Raw genomic sequence first — 26,054 nt, 5'->3', positions numbered from 1 at the left:
TTCTTCATCTTAAGACACCATGGTTTTTCACATCCTATTTCTGCTTATGACACCTGTTCTGGTACTGCCCTCCCCAGAAATGTATTTGAAAACTTCATTGAAAAATTCAGTCTTCAGTAGCTCAAAGAAACAAAAATCAAACAGGCAAGTGTTCTACTTTCACTACATGGCAAATCAGTAGACATATATTATGATGATGTAACATTTTTATCTTGGCTTTTCATTGGATGAGCAGCTTATTCAGATATGACTTTTTCTCTATATTAAAGTTCACATATTGTTTATCAAGATTATACTTATGTCAATGATGTGGGGTTTTTTTCAGCATAATCAGAAATTATAACCTAAAGCCATGTTTATACTCTAAAAGATGGGTACAGCCATAGTACTGATAAAGATTCACTACTAGTTTATTTCACTAGTCACCGATAAAAGAAAATTGAAAAGTTCTTGAGCGCTTTGTTATCCTCTCTATAGGTGTACGGGAACCTGTTTTGACATTCTATCAAAAATATCCCCGTTTAACCTGGAACAGCATAAAGATCTTAAAAAAATAGGTATAAACTGAAAGTATGAGGAAAAAAAAGTCCTTTTTCTTCAAAATCAATTAAAATATTTCATTTTTCTTATTAAATTATCTGTGGTATGGTAATCTTGCATTAACATTTGCTCAAATACTTTTCGAAATGGAAAATGCTGTTTGCTTCAAACACCTCAAAGAAAAATATTTCAGTAAGTCCACAACTTTTTTCTTTTGCCACGACAAAAATCAATGAATCCAGTCCTTTCCTATGAAAGGTCTCAGTTTTGATTAATTGCCTTTTTCTGATGAAAAAGTGTTTTGCTGAAAAATTCTCACCCTGCTCTGTTTACTGTTGTGGCTTAGTTCTAGATGAATGCTTCTAGCAATCAGGATGGCAGAGGAGAATATAATCTGCAGGGCTATTGACTACTTGTTGAAGGCCAAAGAGAAGTTAGCAATAAAACCTGCTGCAATGTACATTTAAGCAAGTTCGAGCAGAGAGAAGCTTATCACAGGTCTCAAGTGGATGGAGGCTTCTATTTAGGTCACCTGGTAAATCTGCTGCATACACTTTTTTGAAAGTGCTGCATGAATCTAGGGCCTGTAAGATCCATCCTATTTCATGCAAGTTGCTTAGTCTCATCATCTATATAAGCCCATGGGAACTAAAGGTGTCACAGCCACTGCTCCAGACGTGTGTGTAGCCCTGGGCAGTCCAGCCCACCTCACATAAGATTCAACTGAATGACTACTTTGTTTTAATATTTGATAGTAGATGCAGAACCAAAATCTAGTCGTGCAGTACAGGCTTCTAAGAGTTTTGTGTGTGTCATGGTTTAGCTTCAGTTGGCAAATAAGCACCGCACAGCTGCTCACTCACCCTCCCCCCCGGTGGGATGGGGGAGAGATATGGAAGAGCACAAGTAAGAAAACTAGTGGGTTCAGATAAGAACGGTTTAATAATTGGGAAAAAATATAATAATAATGGTAATAAACTGTAATGAAAAGGAAAATAACAAGAGAGGGAGAGAGAAACAAAACCCAGGAAAAAAACCAAGTGATACAACCGCTCACCACCTGCTGACTGACACCCAGCCAGTCCCCAAGCAGCGATCGCTACCCCGCAGCCAACTCCCCCCAGTTTATATACTGAGCGTGATGTCATATGGTATGGAATAGCCCTTTGGCCAGTTTGGATCAACTATCTTGGCTGTGCCCCCTCCCAGCTTTTCGCATTACCCACCAAGTGCACCCAGGTCCTTGAGCAAAAGCAATCCCACGAATGGGCTTGCCTTTGCCTGAGGCAGGAGTAACCCAGACTGTCTTCCCCAGCATGTTTTTTATGTGCCCTACAGGGACTTTATCCCCTTCGACAGTGCATAAAAGTTTTGATTGGGCAGGGCCAGCTCGATTGACAGATCCTCTAGTGCTGACTAACCAGGTGGCCTTTGCTAAATGTGTATCCCAATGTTTGAATATCCCACCACCCATTGCTCTCAGTGTAGTCTTTAACAGTCCATTGTATCGTTTGATTTTCCCGGAGGCTGGTGCACGATAGGGGATGTGATATACCCACTCAATGCCATGCTCTTTGGCCCAGGGGTCTATGAGGTTGTTTCAAAAATGAGTCCCATTGTCTGACTCAATTCTCTCTGGGGTGCCACGTCACCATAGGACTTGCTTTTCAAGGCCCAGGATAGCGTTCCAGGTGGTGGCATGGGGCACAGGATATGTTTCCAGCCATCCAGTGGTTGCTTCCACCATTGTAAGCACATAGCGCTTGCCTTGGCGGGTTTGTGGGAGTGTGATATAATCAATCTGCCAGGCCTCCCCATATTTATATTTCAGCCATCGCCCTCCATACCACAGAGGCTTTAACCACTTGGCTTGTTTAATTGCAGCGCATGTTTCACATTCACGGATAACCTGTGCAATAGTGTCCATGGTCAACTCCACCCCTCGATTGCTTCATTTCATCAGCCCTAAACAGTGTGCTTCATTTTTTTCTTTCATCATAGCTATCTGGCAATGTAAGATTTAATAAATAAATAAATGTATTTATTTATTTAAAAGTGTCCTGGTTTCAGCTGGGATGGATAGAGTCAATTTTCTTCCTAGTAGCTGGTATAGTGCTGTGTTTTGTATTTTAGTATGAGAATAGTGTTGATAACACACTGATGTTTTCCCTTTTCACCCTCATGTTTTCCTTCTCATTACAACTTATTATTATTATTATTATTTTGTTCCAATTATTAAGCTGTTCTTATCTCAACCCATGAGTTTTCTTACTTTTGCTCTTCCGATTCCCTCCCCCATCCCACCGAGGGGGGGAGGGTGAGCGAGCGGCTGTGTGGTACTGAATTGCCGACTGGGGCTAAACCACAGCAAAAAGCTAACAAGTTAAAAAACAAGCATAAATACTCTGAGGGAGGTAAAACCAATAGAAATCATTCAGGCATTTGAACTGAACCTTTAGAATGGGAGCATAAGGATATTTTATCCTTTCTTTAAAAACATAACAAAACAAAACAACCTAGAGAAAAAAAAGAAACCCCAAAGTGCTGCAAGTAGATTGACCACCCTAGAACCAGTCATTGTATTATCAGACTCAGACTGTGCAAAACTTCCTTTTACTGCTCATTTAGCACTGTCACTTAATCCCACCCATGAAAGCCCATTTTAGGAGAATGAACATAGTTTGTCATAAAAAGAAAGAAGAAGGAAAAAAGGAGAACGTAAGTTGTAGTTATTATTTATCATTATAGTTGCCTAAACCACTACGCATCTCTTCTACTAAGCTCTTTTTAAGACAATTTTTGCTGAAACACCTCAAAAGAAACAAATAAATGAGAGAAAAGGTGGAAAAGAAAAATAGAATAATTACATGATTCAGCCAAAATTACTAGAATAGCTAAAAAGAGAAATGAGGACTTCAGAGCATCCCATTTTAACTAGTGAGGCAGGCAATTGTACTAGTCTGAGTTACTGTGGATGCCCTTCGTAAAGAAAGTACATTTGATATGTAAAAGCACCTGCTTGTTTTGTTGCAGCATTCCTATCTGAGGAAAGTTCTGCTGAGGGCATCTGCCCATGATTCATCATATTTCTAGCTGCCCATCATTTACCTCTGGAAGAAACTTGAATTGAAGTCTGGCTTCTATAGAGAGCATTATCTGCTGCCAGGGTGGCAATAGGGTTTCCTGGTTTAGGAGGTGAACCCAAAGTCACTTTCAGATATGTAAATGACATAATTTAGAACAATAATGAAGAGAAATGTTGTTGGTGTGATTGCTTGCAGTGGTCACAATGAGCCCCAGCGGCAGGTATCAGAGCAACAATAACATAGGCTACTCAACCTTAGTTTGAGTATTAACACTTTAACTTCTCGTACAGATGTTATTGGTATAAACATTCTATTTTCTTACTTTTTTTCATGTGGCATGAGTTGCTTTTCCTTTAGCTCCTGACGGACCTGCCATCACTGACAATGACATATCAGAATCTCTCTTAATTTCTGTTGTGAAGGACTTTCTCATCTGTAAGTAAACATTGTCTCCAAGCCAGAAACAGCTCACCAGGTGCATATTTAAAAAATTATTTGTATGCTCCTTGTCTAAGGAATAAGCCTTCTAGCAGCCACCTAGCACACAGATAATCTCAAACTCCCACAATGACATTTTTGAAGGAACACAGAGGTGACAGAGGTATCACATGCAGCAGGTCAAATAATAAAACACTTGGAGCCATCTCACCAACCCTTCTTTTTACAGTTTTTCTGCTGGTTTTTGATATTAAATACATAAAAATGGATGGAGTGTTCGAATCACTAGAGTTGTTCACTAAGTAGCAAATAACCATTAGGACTAGTAACTTGGAGGTTTTGGTGAAATAACTGCACCTTATTTCATTTGGGACCTGAATTTGAATGCATGATAACAGAGTTACAATTTGGGTAACCAAAAGAATAATTTAAGAAACAAGTGTACAGAAGGCACTTAGCCTAGCATTTAAAGTATACAATTATGGGCACTGATATTGCCAACCTGAAAAGTTAAGAGAATCCTGAAAAAAATCTTGAAAATTGGGTATCTGAAAGGAATTGCACCTCCATCCATAAAATATCTTCTTGTTTGTGAGGCTATCAATTACTTTTTCTTTTAAATTATTGTTGCAGTTTATTATTTACCACATGAATACATGAGATTCATACTCTGGCCTCAAACCATAAACATTGTTCATTGAATGACAGAAACTGGAAACCTAAATACCATTGAGGATTTGATGTTTAATCTCTTGTAAAAAAAAATCTTAAGGAAGAGAGATTTTCATGTACCCACGTGTCTCGTCCCACTTGGTGGGTTGTGAGATGGGTGAATCTTTTTGATTCCCTGAGGGTTTGTGTACCGACAAAGGCCGATTTCTGCTCAGCAGAGCCACGGGGCCGGTAGAGTCACGACAATGACTCAGAGGAACAGTCTGACTAGCAACTTTATTAACTAGCGAATTAGACAAACGGACAAACTTAACGAACTAGCAAGCTCAACGAATGAACAGAGGCAATTTGGCAATGGAGCTATTTTCCGGGCAACCCGTCACAATTCATCCAAAACTCATATACCCGGATATATATATAGTGGAAGAGTAGAGGAAGAGAGAAGTGAGAAAAGGAAAAGAGAAGAGAGGAGGATAGAGAAAGGAAAGGTATCACCACCCTTGGATCCCACGATAACGATGACAGACGTGGCAATCCTCCGGTGGTGGTCGCGCACCGTTCCCTTGGGACACCCCCGGAACACACACACCACCACCCCCCCCTCCGGGGGTGCCTTTTTATACTCTAGTTCCTGCATCAGGTTACGCCCCCTGGAGGACTTATGTTGTTCTGGTCCTCGAAAGTTCTCAATCTTCTACGCAGGCGCTGGGGGAGGGGGGTGGTCGCGAGGAGGAGTTTCATTTCAAGTTTCGGGTGGTCGCAGGCCCATTCCTTAGATAAACTCTGTGATCTCTGGCCATATATGGTAACTGCGCATCCTCTGATGTGCTCTCCTCGTCCCGTGCTAGCCGACTTGCTGCACCTTATCTCGTTACAATGTTTGAGACAGTACCTCTTTTAGTCTCTCCTCCAATGGGCTCTCCCCATCCCATACTAGCCGACTTGCCGTCGCCATGCAAATCGTGCCTTATCTCTCCACAATGTTTGAGACATTAACTCTTTCAGTCCCTCACACCACGTAACACTGGAATCTGGGACATTTAATGCCCCTATGATTTATTTCGTAATACTACTTTCTTTCTCACAGAAGTCTCAGAGTGAGTTTCTCAATCCCTTTTGGATCTCCTAAGTACTGCTATAATGTAAATAATAGTAAATAGATGTATTTTTCTTCTCCTGTCAAGCCAATCTAATTTGGACTCTTCCATCACACTTATCACTAAGACACCTGACAAGTTGTCCAGTCGCTTTTGAAATTCTTGACAAAGAATCCTAATTTAACCTGGGAGAAAACTAGCCTGACTCCCATTAATGTCAATGAAAGGTGAGGCTGCTTATACCAAAACTGAATTAGGTTTAATATGCCCAGAAGTCATATACTTTCTTTCAAAAGTGAGATTTTTTTACACTTTATAAAAGGCAGAAACTACTAGAAATGCATTCCCCTTCTATTTAACAGTTTGAAGATCCTTTGTAAGCATGGAAAAAGAGTGGACATGGATTTTCTTGAGTAGAAGAAATTCAGATTTGTATTTTAATGGCCTTAAAGTTCCATTTTAATTACGGGAAAATAATTTGAGGGAAATTGGTAACAGGCAAAACTTTGAGACCTTTTGTTCTTTAGTGCAATGAAGGAAACCTCATTAGAGAGGATTTCCTTAGTTAGCAGGGCTTCGGTGTTAATAAGCTGTGAGTGATAATATATAGTAGTAATCCCTCACGGCTGTAACAAGTTGTATTTTATAAACTCCTTAATCTCAGCGGTGAAGGAGATGTGGGGTATGGGAAAGAGAAGAAACAAATTTGCAGGGCTCAGGGAAATTCCAGAGATTTTGCTCCCTGTCTGGAAGTTATTTGGGAAAAAAATACAGATACCACATGGGCAAAGGAAAGGAATATTATCTTTATAGTTACCTAAATGATGTCCCCAGAATGACAGGTCTGAGCATTTCCTAAACTCCCTTTCTAGGTAGAGAAGAGATATCTACATGTGGAAAAGAGAAATCCAAGAGAATATCTTTGCTGAAGAGTCAAAGGAAATTAGTCAGCTTAAAGGTAATTTTGAGGATCAGGGTCAGACACACTAAAATCCAAATCTGTCCTTATTAAAAAAAAGGTAAAAAAGAAGAGAGAATAGGCATGCAGTTGTTACTGTAAACTCACCTGCTAGGAGCCTGGTACTTGGGGATGGAGCCCAGCACCCTGTTAGCACATAGTGACAGCAAGGAACATCAAATTGGGGTTTAGAAGGGTTGTTATCCTGCTAAACCATCTCAAAACAGTACACAAGGGGTACCTTCAGCCAGCAAGAACATGCCTACCTTGAAGGCTCTTCTTTCTGCTGACAGTGTCAACAAATTTTCCTGTACTGGATTAGTTTTCTTTTCTTAGAACACTTTTCTATCTAAAAGTATTACAGATATTTTCCAGGAGAAGAAATGTAAAAGCTCAGGACTTCCAGAAGAAATTAAAAACCAGGTCTCTTGTTACCAGTTATTATATTTTGTGAACCAATCTATCAGCTTTCTTCAGTCAAAGGACCAGGACCCCAGTTAAATTAAGGAAATTAGGATCACACTCAAGAGCTGGTCAGCAACAGAAAGCTTGGGAAACACTATAGTAAACTTTTCTGGGGCTTGAAACAGGAGAACATACTTCAGTCTGCCTGTTGTCCAAGAGAAAAATTTAGATCAATTGGAAGGATAACTCATTTACTGAAAAATATAAAAAGTAATTTATTTTTTTCCCCAGAGATTATTTAAATTTTAAACTAAAGTAATACAATGTACAAATGTTTAGATTTTTCTACAGCTGCTTATTAGCAAGAACCCTCTGGAAGATTTTGTAATTATCAACAGTGATATTTGAGACCCTTCAGAAACCTTTTCAACTTAGGATAATATGTAACACATGAGTTATCTCAGGTGCCACTGTTTAACATTTATGAGAGACAATTGTGTGATCATTTTAGCTTTCCAGTGAAATGTTGTAAACATTAATCCTTGCAATGCCCATGTGAGTGTGATAATAAGTATTAATCTTCAAGTTGTGTAAGTCACTGTAATACCATTGACTAGGACTGGTTGAATTTTTTTCCCTTCAAAACTGCTTTTTAACAGAAAATTAGGGTTTTTTGTTGTTTACATGTTAAAGGGATCTGCCTTCTGGGGAAAAAAATAGTTTTGAAGGAAATTTAATTCAAGGAACATATCAAGTGGACTTAAAAATCAGTATTTTACTTCTAATAATTCACTAAGATTTCTAGGGAAATTGCTCATCAGGTGCTGTATCTTCCCTCAAGAGGCAAGTTCTTCAGCTGTATTTCGTCTTCCAGGATATGCTCTTGAAAAAGTAACAGATATTTCAGTTTTCAGTCAAGGTATTTTGATTTTTTTGTTAAAAAAAACCCAAAAAACAACTTTACAGGATGTTTCTAATGAAGTACCTGGTCAAAATTATCTAAAGGCAGCTCATGATTATCTGTCTGGTTGGCCACTGATTTGCAACAGGCCTCTTTCTTACTTTTCCTTTCAGCACTGTTTGAGGCTATAAAGGCTTTACTAAGGCTATAAAGACAAGACTTCTTATGGAAGTTGTTTAAGTCTTTTATTTGTATGGGAACAAGGAATCAGGTGAGTTTTGCTTTATCCTGATATTTAGTTTGAAAATGTTTCATTCTGTCTAGAAGATGGAAAGGAGTTTTGCTTGGTGTAGTTTTGAGGAAAACAGAACATTTCCCCTAAAGTAAGGTGCAAAAAACAATGCAGCAACACTGAATAGAATGTTTGGTGTATATAGATATAAATATGTATAAGTATATATAAATATATAAAAATTAAAGTAATTTGCTTGTACTTTGAAATAAGAGCCTAGAATGTGAATGTGGTTTTTATGATTTGAAATAGTTTAAAATTTTAAGATTTTAATTTTATATAACAAATCATTTTACAAGAGGAAGCAATAGCATTGCAATATTAACAATAAATTAAGCAACTTCCCTAAATTCTCTTTGTTTAATAGATGAAGACAAGGCTCTTGTTGGCTTTGGATTAAGGCTGTGGCAAGAAAGATTACTCTCATGGTGTCCTATTCAATTAAACAATGTAAGCAAGAGGCTCTGTATAGATTGGAGCATATGTTTTAAGTTAAAGACATGCTGAAATGTTGTCCTGAACAGGGACGTTTCCCTAAAGTAAGGCTATGGGCTAGCTGCCCGGTTTACGATATAATATGAAGAGTGATAGTGAAGTCATGCAGAGGAAGAGTATAAGGAAGAACAGGCTGAGGAATACAAAACATACAGGGCCAGAGAGGTGCCATTGTTTGGAACAAAAGATTGAAACACCTTGGAACAAAACTCTTGAAATAAATTTGGAAATATAGTGTAATATTACCACAGAGTCATATTGTCAGTAGCAAGAGTGTTGGAGGAAAAAAAAGGAGAAAGAGAGAAAATAACCGACTGGTAATATTTTAAAGGGTAACCAATGCTCACTAGCAGCTGCAGTAAGACATTAAGTAATAGAGCACAGTAATGTTAACAGCTCTCTTGGTAAGAGTGGTAAATGAAATAAACCTCAGCATTCGGTGTATCATTAATCTATAGTGAATAATGGCACTGGTAGTGTAAGGAGATTAAAAAGGGCATTGTAAACATTTGTGGCTGTATAATATACAAATTAAAAATGTGTGAACGCTTGCAGCTGCATAATCTACAAATTAAAAAGTGTAATAGCATAGCATTAATTACTGGCTGATCAATTTGCCCATAATTGCTGGCATGTAGATGAACAATTACAGGTCCAAAATGTTATTTGAGAAAGAGACATTGACCTTGGAACCATAAGAAATGATAATATTTTATAAGGTAATACAGGCTTGTGTCAAAATCCTCTATCAGTATTTGCGGTTGCAGGCTAGTTTGCTTGGCAACCCTAATCATACTTTTTCCTGTATGTTATTGTGCCTGAAGTAGACTATTTTATGTTCGAATTGCAGAAATATCTGCCTGCAGAGTATTTCCTGTAATCACTGTATATCGATGCTTATATGCATGTAACTCAGTAGATGTATAAGCAGGACCACAGCTTATTACAGGAGGGGGGTTAATATCACAGCCAATTAGTAAGGCTGCTGAGCATTTCCCCATTACCTCAGCCCACTTCTGTTTGCTAATATGCCAAATGTCAATGGCTTAGTCTGTTTGGTTCAGATTTCTTGGTTGCTATGTTTCTTTGAAAACGTCAGCCAGAATCCTGCAAATATTTCTGAGAATGAACCTAGAAAAACTGCAAGAGGAAAGAAACCTTGGGACTAAAGGTAGGAGAGCTTTGTGTAAGAGAAACTTGGGTGGGAGACTGGTGGTATGGCTAACCTAAGACCAAGGATCAAAGATGGGAAGCAATAAAAGAAGACTAGTCTTGAAAAGGGAGAGAAGGAGATAATTAAATCTTTTCATGTGTAGGCACAAGTTACTTCATCCTTAATTACATACTGCTTTTCTACTAGAGGTGAAAACGACAGTGGTTTGTAGATGGATGTGATTGCATAATTAAGAGCAGACAAATCTGACATTTCCTTGCTTGTGTTGTAACAGTAATAACTTTTCTAATGTAATGCATAAATTTTATATACAACACTTAGGCCTTGATTCTGCACATTATGTCCACTTGCTAATTACTTAAATAATCCTACTCTTTTCAATGTAATTTCTATATGCTTAAAATCAATCCTGTGTACACGCAGGAGCTTGTATGGGTCTTCATGTCAGTCCGAAGACATCCCTAGTTCTGTTCACTTGCCCACAATATAAACCTCCTTTACCTCCCTGTATATAGTCCTGTTTGATTACACAATTCACCTCTTATCTACATACTTTCAGTATCGTTTTTTCTGTCATATCATGTAATATTTCAGAGTCTGTGTAACAAAAGAACACCAAGTACTTGTTGGTAATAGCAGAGGACATTTGAAAGCTATTTCTCTCAAAATAAAGTTTAGTACTAGGTTCAGTAAAATCTCCTGAGTAAGAAAAAGTCCTTTAGCAACCAAAAGCATATGACCCCAATGCTCTGCTCTCTGGACTGGCTCTCCAAAGAATACAAAATCAAATTCAAGGTCTTGGTCCTGATAGTCACAGCTCTCCATGGGATCTGCACAGGTTATCTGAGAAATTACTTCCTCCTGTGCAGCACGTTTCTGTCCATAACAGAAAATGGTAACTCCGACCCTAGGAGTGAGACTTGAAAATGTTGAAGGTATCTGTGTACAGAGTCCCAAGCCACATCAGCAAGGCCAAGAAATGCACTTCTCCAGCAAAAGCATGAAGGAAGAAAAGCAAAAAAACCTCATACTCACTTACTTGATTTAGTTTTGTTCTCTTATCTTTGGCAGGGATAATCCTTAAAGTGTCTGAGACGCTGGAGCGAGGCAGTAACTTCTAGAGTTTCACATTTTGTGTACATTTTTCACCAATGTTTTACACTTCTTTAAAGAAAGTTACTCCTTATTAACAGATCACCTCTACAACACCTGTTTTAGAAAGAATTTAAAACTTGAAATTCACAGAGGAGATGGACATTCACTGGAAAATCCATCATGTTCTCATCAGGAGGCAGGAAGCTTTTTAATTTTCCCTGCTGCAAGCCATAGCATGTTGGTCAGCTGGCTCATCTCATTTGCTTGCACATGTTCTCTGTGTGCTGCTGATGGTGGTGCTGATGTGGATGGTGATGCCACAAACCCCAGGGAAGCACATGTGGAAATTCTGCTCCTGGGCCATGAGGGGTGACGTGTTGTCCAAGCACAAGCTTTCCAGGACCTGGTGACGAGGGCAATCTCCTTTTTGTGGTATATTCTGAAGAGTTAGTGATGGACAAGCACTCTGGGGCATGTCCGGTGGGCATCATCCATAGCAAGACGCTTGAGCATGGGTGGTCTCAGAGTGAACTCCAGCTGGGACACAGTTATATCTGTCAACTTTATCCGTATGCAGTTACAGTTCTAATACACACACTTTCTAGTTTCTATCCCTTTTCTTTGATGTTATACACTCCCTCAACTGTCTTCAGCAGTCCTTATGATGATGCATTTGTCTGGTGCAGATAACGGCAAGTTATCAGCACCGAAACCCTTCCTTCCTAAGGAATAATATGAAGCTGACAGTGATGGTTTATTTCTCCTCAATCTTGGATTTCGTTAGGGTCATTTTTATATATCTCCTATATATTTTTTACTTCTTGCATTGGCCTGCAATTCAACCTTATATCCAAATTCATTACATATTGTGTATTTTAGGTATGTGAGATACTACTTATTCTCTTTGTTCTTTTTGAGATCTGATTTGGCATACGGCAGTGTGTCCTAGGTGGGAAAATTATCTTCTGCAGGCACAGAACATTTCACACATTTTATTTATAAATTTTGTTTTAAAATTTGGGTCTTTTTTTCTGAGAAAACTGTGAAGAATTAAATATTTTTTCTAATAAAAATATATTTTTAAAAAATATATATTTGGTTACTGAACAATAACAAAAAAAACCCCTTAAAATGTTTTGATAAGAATAGGTATTTTACAAAAATAGTTTTTATTGAGATCTTTTTGTTGTTTCTGTCAGAAGTTAGATTTTTTTTTTTGTCTGCTAGCTGTAGTTTCATTGCCTTGTTCTTTACTGCTTTTATACAAATAATTTTATGATGGCAATTTTAGTAACCCAGACTGGACCAAACCTGAATTTGCAGGTTGAAACACAGAGTAATAAGTAACCTTGGGTTATTTATGAATGTCACAAAACCTAAAAGTCAAAGGAGACAAAATATGAAATATAAACCTTTTAAGCACTGATGGTGACTTTTAAATGATTCAAGTTTTCGACAGTCAGTTTGATATAAATTGTATAACCACATATTTGTGAAATACAAAAGGTCCAACTACTGAAAAGCTGTTCTTTCTACCCCTGAAGGTACCTCAAAATATGTTGTGTTGTGCAGATGGTTCTCTTTCAAGATGCAAAGGTCCAAGTGAGCCTGAGATATAGATATATATTGCTAAATAAAAGGAACTGGAAGAGATGCTGGAGAAGTGCAACAAACTGCTTTTTCAAAAATCTTGGCCTCATATCTTTTATGATAAGCAATTACAACTGCTATATTGACAATTAGGCTTAAACGGTGGCCATCACTTTTGGATGTTATAATACATATAGGAAAGTGTATTTTGATGCCAGAAAGCTTGATGGAAAAGAAACATTGATCTCTACCATCAAAGATGGTGCTTTCACCGCTACAAAAACCTTCCCTATGATGTTCCTGAGCTATTCAGGGAAACCTGAATAGACAGAGTAACAGAGAGGGAGCAATATCTTAAGAAGTCTGATTAAGTTTGAGTCACCTCAAAATATATAAGACGACCAAACCCTGCATCTCCTTTTCTTGAGCGGGACATTCTTGGAAGTCCTCACTAGAAAAAGGAGCGTGCCCCTTGTTAATTTTTCTCCTTTGGGATATGTTCATCATCAAGAAGCAAGACTGAATTTCAACAGCAACAAAAATGGCAATAGGTGATTTTGGGTTTTTTTCCCACTTTTACAAAAGAAAGATAATATCATCTGAAAGACTATGAAACATGAGATTTTTCCCTACAAAAACTTCCTACAGATAAGGGAAAAAGGATTATGGAATGTCAATGAAAAGATGTTCTTGTTTACTCTTAGTTTAAATTCTTTCTTCTCATCTTTTTAGTGTGATTCATAAAATGTTGCACACTTTTTTTTTTCAGGTTGACCATTTCATGGAACAAAGCAGTACAAAAAAATCTGTGTATTTAAAACCTGAAATCACCCTGAAAGTTATGTTATGACTAAATATTTTTAATGTTTTTGCTAATAGTTTGGACTCATATATTCTTTAAAAATAGTGCAAGATTTCCCAAATCCCCATGTCATCTAGAAATCATCAGTCATACATTGAAACCACCCAAACCTTACCCCAGCATTTGTGATGTGATGTTGTATGATGTAGTCCTTGGCACAAAGCTGTGACAGAGCTAGGTACCCCTCACCCTCAAGACTTAGTCTGCACTTTAACCACAAAGCATTTCCCCATCAGTTTTAGTTTGTGAGAGAGAAAGCACTGTTTCAGGGAATTGATGGTTCACATTGTGTCTGATAGGGAAGAATAAAGTTGAAGAGAAGGGAGTCCATTGGTCAAAATCATTAAGAAAGTCCTTATGGAGCAGGCCAGCTAGAAGATGTTGCTTGTTATCTGGTAACCAGCTGATTTTACAGCTCCCTTTATGCATAAGTAGATTGAGCCTCTGTTTAAAAAGGGGAAAGAATGGTGGGAAAAAAAGGCCATTTGGCTTCTTAACATAAGGCAAGACTTCTCTTTCACAGCACTTGTACATCCTGCTATGAGAATGAAGAGAAAATAAAACAACCAAGACCAGATGCACCTCTTGACTTATCCTATGCAATCATTGTGACAGGTGGTTTATACAGTTGTAAGGAATGCTTCTTTCTGAAATTTAACAATTGTTCCCATGACACTGATGTCTATTGAACTGTGTTTATATTTATTACATTGTGGAATGGTTATCCTGTTTTTATACATTGGTAGCTTTTAGATGGATTGAAATTTTATATAAATTCTCTTCTTTCACAAGCTGGGGATGAAGGGGAGAAGAAAGAGGGAATGAGCAGTGTTATTGAGGTGTTTTATAACCTTCAGGGAAAAATATAAAAAATTATTTAGGCTCCAATATTGGTCACAAAATATATGTGCAGACTTTAAAATAAAAAGAGAAGTAAACAGAGATTCCAAAATAGAAAATATCAGTTCTTTCTTTACTGGTCTTTCTTTTCAGTGCAGACTTTGAAATAAGTGATAACAGACGTGGTCCTAAAACTGTGTGAAAACTGTTCTCTTGGTTACTCAGGCTTGGCAGGGCTGTGACATTGTCCTTCAGCTGTGACACCTTGGAGGGGGAGGTGTTGGGGGAAGTTGTGAAGTCAGGAGGACTTCAGAGCTGCAGAGAGAGGGTAGCATTACACCATGCTTCACCAACTGTTCAGCCAGAGGGGTATGACAATGGCATGTATCCAAGGAACAAGTCACCAGAAGGGATATTGCAATTACACCTCTCTGACTGGTGAAATGGCTGGCCAGGAGAAATGTTTAGTCCTTCAAAACCTGAAGGGATTATTTCTACATAAGAGATTTTGAGGGTAAAATGACAGTCTGGCCATGACACCTACCTCTATGAACTTACCAGTGTTGACTGCAGGAGAGGATGTGTGGCATAGAAATGGCACTGAGACCTAGCAGGTCGGTCTTTGGCTGTTTAGCAGCCACAAAATATGTAAATGTAGACCAAGCATCCAAGCTTTTAAATATGACGCTGGTGTAAGACACCACTTTACAAAGGATACCAGCCTTGCATCTCATTCCTAACCTAATATACCACATACTACATTCATTCTGCCTTTTCTTGGGATCTGAATTGAACCTTAGGGATGATATCAGTCTTTAAGTTATTGGCACCCAGAGGCAGAGCAGAATTTTCAAAATATTTGTAACACCTGATTCCCACAGCTAAAACAAAGTTGTTTTAAAAATATGGCCCTCAGACTGTATAAACTTATATCAACTTTTTTTTCCCCCTCTCCCCTGTGAAGCATGGCTTAGAAGTCACAGCTGGCACATTAGAAAAAAGAAATACAGTAAAATGAATAAAATATACTCTCATTCACAATTTCCTAGAGGCTCCTTGGTTGTTAATTGAAACTTTTGTCTACTTTATTGAACAATAAAAGTGACAGAAACTACTCTCAGGTGTCCTTCAGTATTAAAAAGAGGATAAAGGGTTCCTAGCAAAGGTGACAGAAATTAATGTGGTGAGCCCAGCTATCAAGCATTTTGATATGTGAATTGCCTGATATTTCTATAATGCCTTCTTATGATTGGAAATGTTATTGCTTCTATTGAATCAATAGAAAATGTTAAAGCTCCGTGGAACCCCAATTACAAAGTAAAGCTAGAAGGTTAACATCTGGGACTAGCAGAGATAGAAACAATTTCTATTGTCATACCTTTCTGACAAGTAAATGTCAGAAACATAACACCTTCCACCAGGCTCAGTACAGAGCACATGTAAAAGAGTGATTGCAAGGCAGTCTCAAGTCAAATCACCTGTCATCTCAGCTTTGACATGGAATTACTTTTGTTTTATGCATCTATTAACCTTGAACTATCAGCATTTGTTTTAATGTTCTGGTCTGAAGTGACCTAAATGTACTTCTTTAATGCACTTACTGCTGTAGCTAAAAGGGGGAAAGAACAGGGGAAAAAAAATATATCTGTTAAGAGGGCGTGGATGAAGTTGGTTGTGGTTTCTGTGGCATGCCTGTGAGTGCAGCAGCCCATTTCCCACCTCCCATCTGGGGGTAGAAATCTCAGGGACTCACCTGGCAGAAAAGGTGGGAAAACCGAGGGGTGTCAGTAGCATCTCAAACAATGCTTCTGGCCTACAGTGTGATGCTGTACATCCCACTTCCTTATCTCACACTAGCGCTTGAGGGAAGAATGAAGACTAGAGGATGCAAAACCCTCCAGCTGTTGCAAGACAACAGGAGCTCTCAGTGCTCACAGGTGTGATGATAGCTGCGACATCACATCTCTATGAAAAACATTATGTCTGAAAAACAGCCTGTCTGATCTAAGTTCTAGAGTCAGATAACAATATAGAGATGTTGATGGTGTTCTCCAGCCAGAATAGACCACAGCAGTAAAATGCTATCTGGATATTAGAATATGAGGCTTTTAAAGGTTATGCTAAAAGAGCTTTTTGGAGAGATTATCCCCAATTTCCACCAGCATAAAGCAAATCAGAATACAAATTTAAGAAAATCGAAATTACCAATGCCAAACATTCCTGAGCAAAGAAGAGAAAACCTTTTCATCTGTAAGTTTTACACTGTGTCCCCCAGCTTAATTTCCCTGCAGTGCAGAGAAAGAAGGGTATGCTTGAACCACTAATGGAATAAATTATGACCAGGTTCCTCAGGTGATTGGACCCATTTATTTCTTAAAGAAACACATAATTTTGAGCCAAGCTTTGGAATCTGACTGCCTACAAAAATCCTTTCCTTTGGAAGATGCAGCCATTTGATCCTAAACATTATCTGCACATTTTCCACATTCTAGGCATGTTTAGGTTATTCTTAGAACCCCTACTGCCACAGTGCTTGGGCACCTTATACACGTTAATATGGTAAACCTCAAACCTTTCTGAAGGAAAATTATTCTTAGAGTAATCTAAATTCCAGAGGTCAGGTTCCTCAATGGCATTAATAGCAGTAAGATGCTACTACTAGACAGTGATGTTTGGGTATCTAGATATGATTTGGAAATCTAACCTAGATAGAAAGGGACAAATCTTTCTACAGGTTAAATATATGGAGAAGAGTGTAAGGGAGCTTTCTAAAGCATCAAAGTAGTGTTTAATGTTAATTTCAAACAGCCGTCCCTCTGGTGTCCAGTGAAAGAATTGGATATTAAAATATCTTGTTATTATTTTTATTTAAACTACCACCTTCATCCCCATCTAGGAAGATTTTTACTGCTATCCAGCACCACAGACTAAGACAATTTCCTATGACAAATCTTTACACATCATTTTGGGGGACCTGCAGTGTCTCTTGTATGTGTAACTTTCTGGGGTTAAAACTGTGCTTGGTATAACCTCTTCTCTTTGTCTCCTCTACAGGAAAAAAAAATAGTTTGGACACCATTCTGCTAATCAGTAGGGGACAAGAATGAACATGAATGTGGGCCTGAGACATAATTCAGATTCCCAGTTATCTAATAACATATTAGGCAAAGAATATTGCTGGCTTATTTTCATTATTTCAGTCTTATCTTAATGAATTCAGTAAATTTGTGCAAATATTTAAGGATTCATAGACAGCATTTGGTCCACAAAAAGCATGGAAATATGTAAACTTGCTACAGCTTCACACCGTCATATATTTGTAATTAGTTGCTGTTAAGACTTCAGAACTCAGTCCTGCTCCAGTGGATAATTCTTATGTAGACTGATTTGTGTTCTGAAGAGATAATCAGGGAGCGTATATATTCCTGTATTTTAGGTACATGTCTTCTGGGGAAGCCCATCACTGTGGCATACGTGGAGTGGAAAACTCACTTATTCTGGGATAATACATCCTTTAATATCCACCATACTTATAAATCCAGCATATCAATGCATTGGTCTCTTCACTCCCATTTACCTATTCTGGCATATACACAGTGTAAAAGAATGAAGAATCAGGCCATTAATATAGTCGCAGTTGTAATTGCATTTTTTATTCATACAGTGCTCCAAAATGTGAAGTTAACAGCTTGTTATGTGGGTGTACATTAATAAGCACTATGGGGGTTCATAATAGAGCTTTGAGGTGCTAATGCAGCATGAATTCATGAATTAATAATTGCCATTAATTAAAAATACAGCAGAATACTACCCAACAATGACTGACAGAGAAAAGTCTTAGCAGTCTCTCTGTCACACGTCACTTGTGCCTATTTCTAGGGCTTTTCTATAGTCTGACGTAATAAAGTTTGGCTTGGGGAGAAAGAAGAGGTAAGGTGTGGAAAAGCAGTCTCCTCAGAAGAGAAGGAGTTATTGAAATGGGACAGAAGTAGAAGCAAATATAGGAAGACAAAGTCACTGTGAAAACTCCAACAGGGAAAAAGCCCAGATGGCCTATGGAAATGATAAAATTAATTCTTAAATTGATGGTGATACTAAACTTGGGACTTGATTATCCTGACAGATGTGCATGCGACTCCCATTGACTTCAATAGGAGGTGTGCGTGTGTAGCTGATGGGGAAACCAGACTTTAGAACCACTGAACTGTGTTCAGAGAAGGAGAGTGAATGTGAGGAATGAAAATCTCTAGGTAAAAACAGTGACTTAAACTCTATTTGACATCCCAGGGCTGAAAAATGTTGATGAGTAAGATGTTTTCACTAAGAAAAATAATTCTTTTTTAAGGTTAAAGCAGAGGAAGTCTGTTACCTGGTGAAAAGCTATAGAAATCCCACAGATAATCAGTTCCCTCCACCTTCCCACTCTCCTCCTCCCACAAAGTTTTGCCAATGCCCAGGTAAGTTTGATTCAGTTACACTGGTGCAAGTGTGGAGTAACTCTATAAAAAAATAGTGATTTCACACCAGTTTGCACCAGCTTTATTGAGATGCAGATCCAGCTTGAGGGGTGTAAAGAAATATGAGATAATCACCTAAAATGACTAAAAAGGGTCTTGTCTGAAAACATGAACAATAATTCTATGATTGAAAGGATGTGAACATTATAGCAACTTTAAGGGCTATTAAGCCAGTTCCTATGTGAATCTGTAGTGTGAATTGTATAAGCATTTGGAATGTGTTGATGATAAAGGGATGCATAAAAGTTGTTATGCTGATTTTATGTTGATAGATGTTAGGATATAAGGTGAATTATTAACCACAGGAAAGTGAGACTAATGTTTAAGTGCTGTGATATATGTGTAATTGAAAGCAATTTCTTCTATAGAACAAGGAGATTATGGACATAAGTGAAACAAACTTTGAATAAAATACAGGTGAAGTAGAATGTTGGGTGTTCAGAGCCAGGAAACAAAGGGAAAATAAACTTGCCTGAAAAACAAATATTACTACTAGAAATAAATAATTTGCATTTATATAGAAAATTCTATTCAGAAAAAGCCCAAAGCAAGTTACCCACTGGCTAAAGCATTTATAAATAATGCTGTATACATAGAAATGCATATACAATACCTTTTTCTAGGGATCATATGCTTCTCTTGCATAAATGTTTTCAGTCATATGGCACTCCGATAAGACCAATACAAAGATTATTTACATCTTAAGAGGGGAAAGCTGAAGAAGTCTGAGGTTAATCAACTTTGACTTGATTCTGCTGAAGTCAAGAGCACAATTTTGCTAAAAAGAGTCTGGTAAGTAGAGTCCAATTATGGGCTGTTTCTTTGGAACCAGTGGGACGGGAATACTGGTATTCACTCTTGTGCGGAAAGGACTCACAATCTGGCACTAAACGACATGCCTGAGGTAGCACAGTGAGTCAACAGTAATCACCAGAAGAAGACACAAGAGTTCTGCTTTTCAGTCTTCTGTGTGTCTGTGTAAGATCATGAGCCTGATTTTCTGTTCCCTCACAGTAGTGATCCTGACTGGTGACATGAAGGACTCGTACCTTAAGGAAAGCCAGGTTGCTGGCATGTAGCCCTTTAAGGATATACTAATGGGAATGCCACAGATATTGGGGCTACATCTTGTATATGGTATTGGCTGACTGACAACCAACTGAGGCTGTTTTAGCTATGGACAGAAGGAGTATTTCAGTCAGCTGATGAGCAGCAATAGATTTTTAGTTCTGTTGAATAAATGATGGTGTTGCAGCAATATTTTAATCAGTAAGAATTTGAAATGACTGGTATAATCATCTCTCATGAGCACTGTAACCATCGTGAATTAATGTGGGTAAATATTTTGCATAGCATCATGTGTTCTGTACCAAAATGCATGGGGCTAGTTTAAATTCCAAATCTCTGTGAAATTTAAACAGAGCCTAAACAAGAAGTGAATGGAGTTACAGTTATTTAGCTAAGGCTCTGACCTAAAACCTGCACATATAAAGTTAATATTAATGTATTTTTACTGAAGATGAGATATCCTTGAATTATTATACACGTTGTATGCCACCATTTAGCAGGGGTGATTTTACTAAAATTTAAGATCCAAATGATGTGCTTATACTTAATCCTAGCATAGAAAACTGGTTTCTACTAGGACACATATCAAGAAAATGTGGGGAAAAAATAGCCCAAATAAATCATTAATTTGATGTAATAAAGCAGAGGAAAAAACCTTGAAAGGTTAGTCATTAAAAAAAAAATATCTTATTTAAGTGATTCAGTAATAAAGTGAGTGACCTCTTCATTCCACTTAGAAAAGCCTCTTAATGCTGGTGCATGGTTTTAACAGTTATTTGAAATAAAATTATCCGAGAAGCATGAAAATATTTATAATAGATTAAAGTGGTGGCTTAGTGGAAAAACCAAAGTCAGATAGTAGGCATTTCACCTCTGTTGTTCTAGGTCCTGTTTGCAGTCAGTATAGGCTGCAAATCTAGCTACTGGAATTTTTCTAGAAGCTAAGCTTTCATTTTTAATTTTTGTCCAAACCAATAATTTTGTATTTTTTTCAACTCTTGTGAATAAAAAGTTAACATTTTTTTTTTCTTTCTCTGTTTTCTTTCCCTTCTCCTTCTCCACATGAAATCAGGAAAAAAAAAGAAAAAGCAAAAGATGCCCCAGAGCCATTGATGTTTGGATTAGAGCCTCTAGGATTTTTCATACTTCACTGAGCTATGCTAAAAGTTTCTGCCTTTTTTACATACACCTACATTTTTTCCCATTAATTATTTTGACAGTGAAATAAAGGCTACTGCATTGTGCATTACTGCATACTGTTTAGACATTGGTGAATGGAATCAAACTTTTATACAGTGCCACTAGTGAATGTTCAAACTCCAGTCTCTCCCATAGCATTCACTTATCATTGAAATCTATGTCAGTTAAACTACATAGATGGATCCTCCTGTCAGAGCTACCAGTGGGTTCAGAAGGCTTTGAGTGTGGCATGGAGACACCCCAGATCACACCATCCATGACTTCATAGAAAACCAGGTTGCTAAGAGCATAAGTCATTCCATGACCTGCAAAACTAGGGAATCCTGGTTTCGTATAAATGTTCCTCTTATGCTCTGCTGACTTTGGCATAGAGGAATATTCAGTCTCCAATGAAAACATCTTTCCCAAATTCACACTTTCTTTGTGGATTCTCTGGTATTTAGTAAGGCTCACATGCTGCAGCTTTACCTTAGATTAGCCCACCGCACTAGGAATCTCCATTGAACAGTGCTAGTGCTCAGGCAGAGGATGTGGTCTACTGGAAGGAATGAAAGGTAGCGGGGTTGCAAGAGAGGTCATCCATTTCTCATGGTAATTTTCTCTGTAGTATTCAGTCAATGGCATTCTTGTGCTGAAGGCACAGGAATGGGCTGCTTCATATGTCCTTCCTGGGTGATCCTGTGGAATCTCTGAACACTAAGGCACTTTTCTGTGGAATCTGTGAATCTCAGGCATTTTTCACAGGTCTGTCTTTTTATACAGCTGCCTGCTTTCATGAAACTTGAAACTTTCATGAAACTAGTTACCTTCCGAATAGTCCTTTTCTGCATTTGGCTTAATTTTCCCAAAGATCCAAAAATCAACAGGGAAGAGACATATCCACATGCATTTTTTAAAAATCAAAATATTGAATTAAAAACATCAAATCAATGGAATTGTTGATTATCTGGATTTTCAGTAATAATGGAAATTATTCCACTTTCTTTGAATATGTGGGTTTTGTTTTGTTTTGGAGATGTGTTTTGTCACATTTTGGAGATGAGGAACCAAAGAATAAAATGTTCAGAGATTCCACAGGATCACCCAGGAAGGACATATGAAGCAGCCCATTCCTGTGCCTTCAGCACAAGAATGCCATTGATTGAATACTACAGAGAAAATTATCATGAGAAATGGATGATCTCTCTTGCAACCCTGCTACATTTCATTCCCTCCAATAGACCACATCCTCTGCCTGAGCACTAGTACTGTTCAATGGAGATTCCTAGTGCTGTGAGCTAATCTAATTTTCCAACATAATTACTCCTGCTTATGGCAGTTACATTTTGCCATCTAAAAGGAAATCAGTAATGCTGTGAAAGCTGATCATTGTGTTCCTGAATTTGAGTGTTTTGCTGCTGTTCAGTCATCCAGGAATTCTTTTAAATGTTTCCTTTTTTATTCTACAGGGACAAACATTAATAACCACCATGGAAGTTTTATTTTCTCTCTTTCTCAAATAAAAATGGACTTTTTTGCTTTCTCTCCCTCCTTGTATGAGCACTTATCACACTGGGCTTAAATGGCTGGAGCAGTTGTGTCTGAAGGCTATTAGATATGATTGGGGGTCCCATACAGGGTCCAGGGTCCCATACAGAGTCCCATACAGATTATAATGCTGATGTCCTGGGAGCCTGAGTTGGAACTCACCTGCACAAAAGCTACCATAAACCATAGATTAAAATCTGTGAAGGGTCAGTATAATGAGTACAGAAATAGATGCTTTAATCCCATTTGCCATTCTACAAACAGCCCCCTCCAAAAAAACCCAACCCATACCTACAAACCAACAATCAACAACAAAAACGTATTTGCAGGCCTTGGGTGAAATGAGAGATGTCTCAAGAAATGGTGTGGAAAATAGAAATGTTCTCTATTTATAGTAAGCTCAAGGCAAGTTAGTTTTGGGAGACTTTGACATGAGTCTCTTTTCTTCTCTGATATATAAAATGACACACTTCAGATTTCTCTTTCTCTTCTCTCACATTTCTCATTCCTTTTGTTTTGTTTTGGTTTGGGTTTTTTTATGAATGCTAATGAATGCTTCTCTACATACAGCTAAATGCAGGATTTCAGTGCATATTTTGAAAATAGAACCAGTCCATCCAGATCGAGTATATGTATGTGGGACATGGGACCATAAAGGAGGCTTATGGCAATTAGGTACCCATTTCCTATTCTCCTATCTGGTACAAATATAGGTCGGCTGAGTGGAGGCTGTGATGGCACTTACAGAATTCCTGGAATCCCTTTAAAGGAAACCTCAAACCTACTGCTGCTTACACAGAAAGAAATAATACTAGGACAAAGTCATTTAGTGTGCTGAAATATTCTGGGATTTGGTATATTTACTTCTTTACAGGAAGGTCCTGTCAATTCAGGAGCTGATTGCACTCACTCCCCTCTCCATTGCTTCTTTGGTATTCTGTCTTACATTTGCCTTTCTTCTACACCATGAAAATACTTGGTTGATACAATGCGAAAAATACATTCAATTTTTTTTTTGCTTTTTAGCTTAAAAATTGGTTATATTTTTAAACTTACCATTTTTCACACTGTAAATTGAAATTATCTTTTTTAAAAACTGGTCAGGTTTGACCTACCTGAAAACAAAGATATTCTTTTCATCAGAGTATTTATTTCATTCACAGCACCTAACCAAGCTATTTTGGTTGTACTAAATGGATATTTTCTTTTATATTGCTTTATTTTGCTTTATTTTATTTTCTAAGTAGGAATACTACTTGTTGCCACTCTTGCTATTCTATTAATTACAAGCACAAGCAGGAGGGTTGGAGATGAAAAATCCTTCTAGACACCAGTATTTCAAATGATGGATGGAGCTATCTAGACAACAGGGAGTTCAGCTTCCCCAGGAGTCACAGTCAGGAATGAGAAAGGTGGAGGCAAACAATGGAGATGAGACAAAGAGGGGGTAAATCTCATTCCTTGTCTCTGAATCTGTGCCAACCACAATTTCAACACTGTGTCTTACAGGTGTGCTCTGAGAAAGACTCAGATAAATTATTTTACAAATATGATTGACATTTGGCCTTGAATTATCCCTCTTAACTTTGAGGCACCTCAGCAACACGGAACACCTTAAAATCAGTGGAGAACTGTAGTGTTTCAAAGTGAACCTAGTAAGCATGGTCTTGAGTTTTTGTTCATCTGAAATCAGAAGTAGTCAAAATCTCACCATAGAAACCATAATAATAACAGTAGTAATTACACAAATTAAAACCTGAACAGAGGACCAACCCTGAAGGCCAATCCTGATTAATTCAACATGAAAGTTTTACTCTTCAATGTATTTACATTTGTAAATAAAAAATCAGGTTTGAACTAAAAAGTAGCACTCCCGCTGTGGGTATCAACAGTTTCTTATTGAAATTCCCAAAAATTGGAAAATTCATTGATGCTTTCACTTTCCTAGTAAAGATGCTGGCTTAGACAAATCCGTATTTTCCACAGAAAAATTCCTCTGGAAATTCCCAACCTGCTTTAGGTCCTGCTCTTAGGTCCAGACTCTAATAAGTGACTGACTTGTGGCAAGGTGGTCAGCTCTGACATGTCTTTCCTGTTGCCTGGTTTCTGTGCTGTGATCTAGGTGTTTCAGAGAACAAAGGAGGTGCTCTGTTGCAGAGGCCTCAGTGAATAGGAGTGGACTTAATGTGCTCTGTAGCACTGCAAATACACTGTCAGCTGGAAAAAATAACAAGAATTTAGAAAAAGCCTGTTGTCTGCTAACATAGAGACCACTTCTGCATGACTAGAGATATGGGGATGGAGAGCATTTCTCGTGCAATTCATTAGCATGAGCTCTAGTGTCTAAAAACAAACTCCTCAGGACTGGACTAGACACTTTATGGGCTTTGCAGTTATTGAAAAAAAATCAGCCTGACCAATAAATCATTACTCTGGTCTGTCTTGGAGACTATCTTAAAAGGGAATGAATAATCTCCCTGTATAAAAATAGAGGGAATGTATGACAGTTTACTCAGACATATCCCAAAGGGGATTAATTTCTGCATTTGATCAACTGAATAAATCTTTAGATTTCATGAACTATATTGGCTTCATGTTCATTGACTATAGTGGGTGCTTAGATTCCCTTCACTTCAGCTGTATCTATCTCCTTATGAAAATCTACGTTTAAGTGTCTTAATCTGTGAGCTGAATCCTAGAAAGCATTTCTAGATGCTGAAATTCAAGTAGGTAAAATTCTCCACTCCTCCCAAAGTCTTTAACAGTGCACTAAGTAAAGCTTTTTCTATCATGTTGCTGTTCTGCTGTCTCCAAATGAAAAAAAACCAAAGTTGTTGATCTTAATGTAGTTTTCATCAGACAAGACTTCCCAAAACTCCCTTTGAACTGATATTCAGTGGCAATTTAGTCTCAGGAGAAAAACTGTCAGGAGAAAAGCCAAGAACTGAACAGGCCATGGCTATGACTTAAGGGCTGAGTTGGAGGCCATGGTTGGGGCACTCTGGGAGACAAGACTTTGCCATTAATCTGCTTCTGTTCTCTGCATAGAGTACACACAATTATTTTCAAAGCTGACAAGACTGGGGCTTTCATAAGCACTAAACTTACTCATAAACATACAAAAGGAACCTAAGAGAACATTACAGTCACCACGAGTATCACCATAAGAGATTAAGAGTGATCTTTTGTGGCCTCCAGGGTGTACATTTGCTTACATTCAGTGACCAGGTTTCATCCTGAATTACACCACCACAACTCAAGTTGCATTTAGAGTTTACTTTCACCTATATAATCACG

The 26,054-nt window shown here is 37.9% G+C and overlaps 1 protein-coding gene across 1 annotated transcript in view; it reads left to right on the top strand.

The window, feature by feature from the left end:
* LOC140650463 (uncharacterized) overlaps positions 1–26,054 on the top strand; it is a 320,394-nt gene that overhangs the window by 135,006 nt on the left and 159,334 nt on the right. The window lies entirely within an intron of this gene.

Source organism: Ciconia boyciana, chromosome 4 (assembly GCF_034638445.1).
Source record: "Ciconia boyciana chromosome 4, ASM3463844v1, whole genome shotgun sequence".
In the NCBI taxonomy this organism is placed as follows: domain Eukaryota; kingdom Metazoa; phylum Chordata; class Aves; order Ciconiiformes; family Ciconiidae; genus Ciconia; species Ciconia boyciana.
This window is presented reverse-complemented; position numbering and strand designations above follow the sequence as displayed.